Here is a 7,816-nt window from a genome sequence, read left to right as displayed (position 1 = left end):
CCGAAATAACCTTGTGCTGACTTAGGTGAGAAGTTATGACCTGGACTAGTGCACGCCTATATGACGTCTATATGATTTGTAATAACCATTTCAAAGGTATAAAACCTCTGTCAAAATGTACCTAAGTCAGATCAGTTAGGTGAAAATCTACTGGTCTCTTGAATGCATTCAATAATAATAAACCTTTCTTCTCTGGAAAAGGTGTCGTCTCCTATTCTTACGTAAGTAGAAAGGCAGACCCTGATTTTGCCATTACAACTTGACAGCTTTAAGACTTGCGTGCTTCAAATGCCAGAGTTTCTGAGCCAACATTTTGGTTGCTAAGCAAGAATGTTGTTAAGTGAGTTTCACCACATTTTACAAATTGGCCACTCCCACCCAGTCACATGGATGGCAAGCCACTCCCACCCGATCACATGGCCAGCAAGCCACTCCCACAAAGCAGGCCACACCTACAGCAGAGGTTCTAAAAAAATTTGAAACCCAACGCTGGTAGAGACCTTCCAGTTTCTAGGTTCTATCATATCTCAAGACTTAAAATGGACAACTAACATCAAAAACATCATCAAAAATGCACAAGAAAGAATGTTCTTTCTGTGCCAATTCAGAAACTTCAAACTACCCAAGAAATGCTGATTCAGTTATACAGAGGAATTATTGAGTCTGTCATCTGCACCTCCATAACTGTCTCATTTGGTTCCATAACCAAACAAGAAAAACATAGACTTCAACACATAATTAGAATTGAAGAAAAAACAATTGCTACCAACCTGGCTTTGAGGATCTGTATACTACAAAGAAGGCTGTGAAAATATCTACAGACCCCTCACATCCTGGACATAAATTTTTTCAACTCGTACCCTACGATGCCATAGGGCACTGCACACCAGAACAGCTAGACAAAAGGACAGTTTTTTCCCCCCCAAATGCCATCACTCTGCTAAACAGCTAATTCCCACAACACTGTCAAATTATTTACTAAGACTGTATTACTATTATTCTTCTCTTCCTTCCTGGTACCTATCTCTTCCTACTTATGACTATAACCATGTTGCTTGTATCTTTACAATTTATGTTGTTTTGTTTCCTAGTATGATTTGTTTGCTTATTAGTAACCTATGACTATCACTAAGTGTTATATCTTATGATTCTTGATGAATGTATCTTGTCTTTTTATGTATACTTATATGCACCAAAGACAAATTCCTTTTGTATCCAATCACACTTGGTTAATAAAGTGTTCTGTTCTGTTTTGTGCTATTCTATTCTATTCTATTCTATTCTATTCTATTCTATTCTATTCTATTCTATTCTATTCTATTCTATTCTATTCTATTCTATTCTATTCTATTCTATTCTATTCTATTCTTTCAGTTAAAAAAGGCTGACACTGTTTCTTATACCACACTTAGAGTTATATTTTATATGAGGCTTCAACAGACATCAGCAGAATGTGGGATTGCTTTACAATTGTTTGGAAGTTACAGCTACTGGTGCATCCAAAGGACTTTCTGTTTAGGTTCTTCAATTTCTTCTGGAAGCAATTCCATTTCCCGTGTATAAATTACAAAATACATGCAAATTTCTTATATATTAACCTTTTGTATTACATTTTCATCACAGCCCATTAAATCTGGATTTAGAACCTGACTTGACATAACTCTGGTATATGTATGTATTGAGTCGTCATCAAGGCGAGCATACAGGAAGATTTATTGGTTAATCTTCTCCTGCTGAACTTTTCTGATAAATGAAATTGTATCCATAAAGTAGCCCTTTGCCCTACAAAGTAACACATGCAGGTAGAGATGTGGACAATATGTTGCAATGAATATTCATCTTGTGAATCTATGTTTACGCCACGTCAGGTAAAGATGATGGATTTCAATTCCTACTATTCCCAGCGGTCATCACCTTTGGTGGTTGAAATGCAGCATACCTGAAAGAAAGATTTGCCTGAATTTGGACAAGCTGAGACTGGAGTAGATTCCTGAAAATCTCAAATGCAACCCTTAATCCTAACCCTCCAAACACAGTTAAAAAATAAGTGAACAGTACTGCAGTCTTATGAAAGAAACTTAATTTTAATCAAATGGCAATGCAATCTAAGCTTGGCCCTGGTTCCACCCTCTGCTGTACTGTTTGTGGTGTGACACGTTCTCCTATGGTTGATTAAAATCATTGCAAAAATACTTAATTTTCAATATTAGAGGCATAGGGGTCATTAATAGCAATCACTGAGGTCAATTTGTGAAAGTCTGAACCACAGATTTCCTCGCTGCTAGTTATAACAGGCTTGACAACAAACTTGAAATTAATAAGTTCTTCAGGAAGCCATTTCAAGCAGAGTCTCTTTTAGATGTTTCCTTCCATGGGACCATCTCTAGGGAAGCGCATGGGACAGATGCAGAGCTCCTGCTCTTAAAGGGGGACTTTTTCCTGGTGTAGAGATGCCTGGTTTTGAGAAAGCTTCTCTTCTGCTTTACTATGCTCCTCCTCGAGCCTCTCCAATACCTGTTTGACAAGCTTCCAAGGGATACCAACATGGTGTGACAAATATAGCAGGGGTTTAATGTTTTGAGAGGTTGAACAAGGGAGGCACCTGTCAAGAACTCAAGCCCCGCCCCTGTTCAGATTGATGGTTGACTTCCTGTTTGGTGGCATTCTGAAAGAAAGCAGGTGGCAAGACAGAACATTTCACCCATTACTTTGTTTAACATACTCTGCACACATGAAATCAGGATTCTGCATCACCATTTAGCAGCAAAATAAAATGAGGGCAATAGACGCAGGATAGGGACAGGCAACAAGGTCAGCAAATTTTAGGCTGATATGTTTTCCTTTAGTGCAAGGATGGGTGGATAGCACTTTGATTCAGCACGATGGAAAACCTGATAACCTGTGAAAATATTTTCTACAAGACTACTCAGAAGTTCTAAAAACCTGTTTCCTGCTTCATTATCAAAGGGAACTACTGTATTTTTCAGAGTATAAGACACACCAGAGTATAAGATGCACGAAGGTTTTGAAGAGGCATTTTTTTAAAAAAAAGTAGGTACATATATAGAAGGATAGAGAGGGAGAGAAAGAGAGAAAAACAGTAGGTAGGTAGGGAGAGGGAGAGAGTAGTTAGGTAGGTAGCTAGATAAAAAGAGAGAGAGAAAGAGAGAGAGATAGAGAAATACAGTAAGTAGGTAGGGAGAGAGAGAGAGAATAGGTAGGTAGGTAGGTAGGGAAAGGGATAAAGAGAAAGAAATAGAAAGAGAGAGAGAAAGAGAAATACAGTAGATAGGTAGGGGGAGAGGGAGAGTAAGTAGGTACCAGTGACGTGTGGTGAAGATTATGTCTGGTGAGGCACTGAGACAGTGGTGGGTTTCAAATTTTTTTAAACTTGTGGGCTTCAACTCCCAGAATTCCACAGCCAGGCATGCTCAGTTCCGATTTAAAGCGACAGTATTTGTTTTTCTCCTTTGCGAAAAAGTTTCCTTCATTCTTTTTCTTCTCCCTCCCTCTCCATCCTTCCTCTCTCTCTCCCTCCCTCCCCCCTCTCTCAAACAGACACACACACAGAGAAGTTGGATAGGACTATCTCTCCTATCCCCTTCCCTCTCTCACTCACTCTCTCTCAAACAAACACAAACCCAGAAGTTAGATTGGATATATTTTCCAATGGCTTGAAAGCAGCTCCTCTGCCATACCCCCCCCTTCCCCTGCTGCCTTCCCCAAACACCTCCACTATTGCAAATGCAGCCTGCTGTCTGGGTGGGAAATGCCTGAAATGCAATAAAGCCCACCCACCCACTCCTGCTTGCAGGCTGGGGTGAGAGAAGAGGCAGAGAAGCCGGAGGGAAGCCGATCCAAGCCTTTGATTGCAGGCGGAGCCACATTGCCTTTTCAAACTTGTAATCAGTGAAGCTGGGCTTATATAGTTTTATCCAGCTGTGTGTGTGTGTGTGTGTGTTTGAAAAGGCAATGTGGTTCTGCCTGCAATCAAACTACACTTGGGGAGGGATGTACACTTGAGGATGAAGTTTGAATTCCTCCCCCTCTTTCCGACCCACACGTGCCTTTTCCAGCTGTTCCAGAGAGTATTTCAACTCTGCTTTTGCCTGCCATCATGAAAAGAAAAAAAATGTAAAAGGAAAAAGGCAAGAGCTGAGGTCAGGCTGAGCTAGTTGCTGCCAGAGCCACCATGGATGACTCTGCTTAACTGTTTAAAAAAGCCTCTAAAAAGCACCCTGTACAGGAGGAGACAGGAGAACGATGTCCCTCACCTACGTCAGGAATTTTTTGGCTTTTAACCCTTGCTTAACTCTGCTCGAGTGATCATAAAACGCCTAAAGTCAGACTAGATGAGGCACGTTGTTCTCCTGCCTCCTCCTGTAGAGGGTGCTTTTTTAGAGGCTTTTTTAAACAGTTAAGCGGAGTCATCCACGGTGACTCTGGCAGCAACTAGCTCAGCCTGACCTCAGCTCTTGCCTTTTTCCTTTTGCATTTTTTTTTCTTTTCATGATGACAGTGGTGAGGCTCTGCCTCCCCTCACTGCACATCCCTGGTAGGTATGTAGATAGATAGAGGGGGGGGAGAGAAATACAGTAGATAGGTAGGGAGAGGGAGAGAGAGAGTAGGTAGGTAAGTAGGTAGATAGAGGGGGGAAAATACAGTATGTAGGTAGGGAGAGAGAGAGTAAGTAGGTAGGTAGATATTTCCAGGTGTATTTATCCATGTGCTGGAGAAGAAAATCGCTGACAATCTGCAACACCTAAGACTTTGTTTCTGCTGGCACAGCACCTGATCAATGTAATTCTTACCAATCAGTTAAAGAGCTTTCCGAAAGGGGGAAAAACATTTTTGCACTCTGCAAACCTCCCAAAAACGGTATGTTTTTCACAAAAAGATTGACGAACAAAAGTTTTTTTATGCTCTTCAAAGGAGAAGGGTTCTGTGCCCCTATTTTCTTTTCCTTGCCAAAATAATTCTCAGGGGCACCTGTGAAAACAATTCGTGCCCTTGGTTCTTTATCAATTTCTGTAAACAAGTTGCAAACCCATCAGCTACAAAGTTAGTGAAGTCAAATAAGGAAAGAAAAGAGATACATTGTTTCAAAAACCCCAGCCTCTGACCTCCGAGTAGCAGTGTTAATTTTCATCTTCTAATATTTATCTCTGGCTTATAGGGAACAAAATTCTTTAGATTTCTTTTAGTGTGATTTAATAACAAGTAGTAGGAAGAATTGTTAAAATAAGAAGGAAGGTTTTAATCCAGAAGTAAAAAAATAAAGCAACAAAAAGCAGAAGAAAAATAAATCCGTTCACTTTAAGAGGAGAGATGAAAAACATTGCAAGCACTTCAATCCACAAAAAATAATTACAAAGAGAAAAAAAACTTTCCACAGCGATCCAATTAGGATTATTTTCGCCGCTCAGTTCTTTTGCTTAAGGATCTAATTTGGCTTTAAAGAAACATTTCTTTGGGAAGTCTTTAGCAAAATAGAAAAAATACTTCACCAGATGGACTCACTTTCTCTTTTCACTTCCTTCCTTCCAGAACATCCCGATTTCATCAGCCTGGGGGCTGCCTGTTTACCGCCAGCTTGAAGCACTTCCCTTGGCTCTATCAGGGATTTTGTGATATCCCTGAGACCAGCAAGGCTTTGTCTTCCCTATTTTGTTTTGAATTTATGAATACTCAATCAAATATTCAAAGATAAATTTTCTTTCAAATGTATTCAATTTGCAAAAATATTATGCATTTGTTGGGCCTTAGCTAGACAAATGACAAGGCTGGCAAGGGCTGCTCCAGCTGAGCTGTCCAAGCCATCTGCTTGAGATGGCGCATTGGTTAGAATGCAGTACTTCAGGCTACGTCTGCTGACTGTCGGCTGCCTGAAATTTGGCAGTTCAAATCTCGCCAGGCTCAAGATTGACTCAGCCTTCCAGATTTCCAAGGTGGCTAAAATGGGGACCCAATATTGGGGGCAATATTCTGACTCTGTAAACCACTTAGAATGGGCTATAGAGCTCTGTGAAAGGGTATATAAGTTTAAGTGTTATTCCTATTATAAATAAAAAGGAGGGTCCCTTTGTCCATATTTTGACAGTCAGAAGTTCCTTTTAGTACTATCGTTAAGCTAAACTCATGTTACTTTTGTCTCAAGTTCATAGAAGTAAAAAGTTAGCAGATGTATTTACTAAGTCATAGTACTGTTTGCTTTGACTGTGCAAATATACTTATGATAGCTTGTGTGCAAATCAGCCATTGTGATTTATTTGACAAATCTTGATTAAAAATATTTGACTCACTAGTATATGTATGTGCACAGCTATTTTGTTCAGTATTTGAGAGTGAGAGTACCTTGATGACATACAGTGGCTCTCCTAGCTTTACTACTCAACATACTTTCAGACTACCAAGGTTAAGATAGAAGATTATATAATGTGAACCACCATCCATCTGAATGACTCTAGATTAGGCAAGTCTGTTTAAAATGTTTATATCTTTATACCTGAAAACAGGGGAACAATGAAGGTTATAAATTAGGAGTTAGTGTGGATCTTCGATGTGGTTGAGCTATAATTCCTACCATAATCACCAGGAAAGAAAGATGCTGGGAGATAATACAGCAACTCTTGCAGTGTTCTATCCCTGGTATGAGAATCATAGTGTCAACAGATTATCACCCTGAATTTCAATCCATTCTTTTGAACATTTCACGAAATACTTTTGAGTGAGTCAGAACAAATACTGTTTCAATGCAGCTAACATGATTATGTGGAGAGATGAAGTTGTAATGCCCAAACACTACATGGTTCTACTGAATAGATAGGCTATGTCCATCCCATTACTTTTCTGGAACCTACATGGAGAATACTAGAAAATACAAAATTCTAGAATTAGTAACATCTGATTAAATAAAATAGACTTTTAGAATATATTAATTTTATGTAACATGTGCTAAGCACAGTTCAAGAGCTTTATTACAAAATAATATTATTACAAAATAACATTTTTGGAATTTGGGGAAATTGATTGATTCCTACATAAGCAAGATATAGCATAGTAGTTCCACAGGAGAAAGTCTTTTCTACAAGAAAACTGTTTTCAAAGCAACAGACCATTAAAAAAATCACATGTGTTCATGTTTATGAATATTTTGTTTACAAACATATGTATACAAATCAAGTAAAGCAATAGAAACAACACAAATGTGCATAATTTATAGTTTCAGTGGCAAACAAATCCACTCAAAGAAATACAGATTTACAAAAGAGTTAAGATAGCATGTAAAATATGAATATAATTCAAGTTTTTCAATCAAAAGCCTTAGTTGGTCTCTGACAAAAATATAGCTACCATGTTTCCCTGAAAATAATACAGGATCTTATTTTCTTTTGACCCCTGAAATAAGCGCTTAGCCTTATTTTGGGAGATCTCTTATTATTTTTGAGATGCAGGAGGTGGTGTGTTTGGTCACCTCATGGCTACTGCTGTGTTGCAATATTTTCGGGGAGGGTTTATTTTGGGGGGAGGACTTATTTTAGCACATGCACTCAAAAGTCCAATTGGGCTTATTATCTGGGGAGGTCTTGTTTTCAGGGTATCTCGCTCTGCCTTCCACTCACCTTAAAGTAAGGTGGAGCAATTGATTATATGTATATTGCCAATGCAATAGCATTCAGATGAAAAGAATCACTGCTTTTTACACTTTTTTTTAGATGATAGTGGTTCACTGAGGAAAAAAAAGGGGGTAATCTGACACTTCACACTTTTACAACATTCAGGGCTATCCACCCCAGTAAAAAGAGTTCTGTTGGTT

Source organism: Thamnophis elegans, chromosome 1 (assembly GCF_009769535.1).
Source record: "Thamnophis elegans isolate rThaEle1 chromosome 1, rThaEle1.pri, whole genome shotgun sequence".
In the NCBI taxonomy this organism is placed as follows: Eukaryota; Metazoa; Chordata; class Lepidosauria; order Squamata; family Colubridae; genus Thamnophis; species Thamnophis elegans.
The sequence above is the reverse complement of the archived record's forward strand: the minus strand, read 5'-3'. Positions refer to the sequence as shown.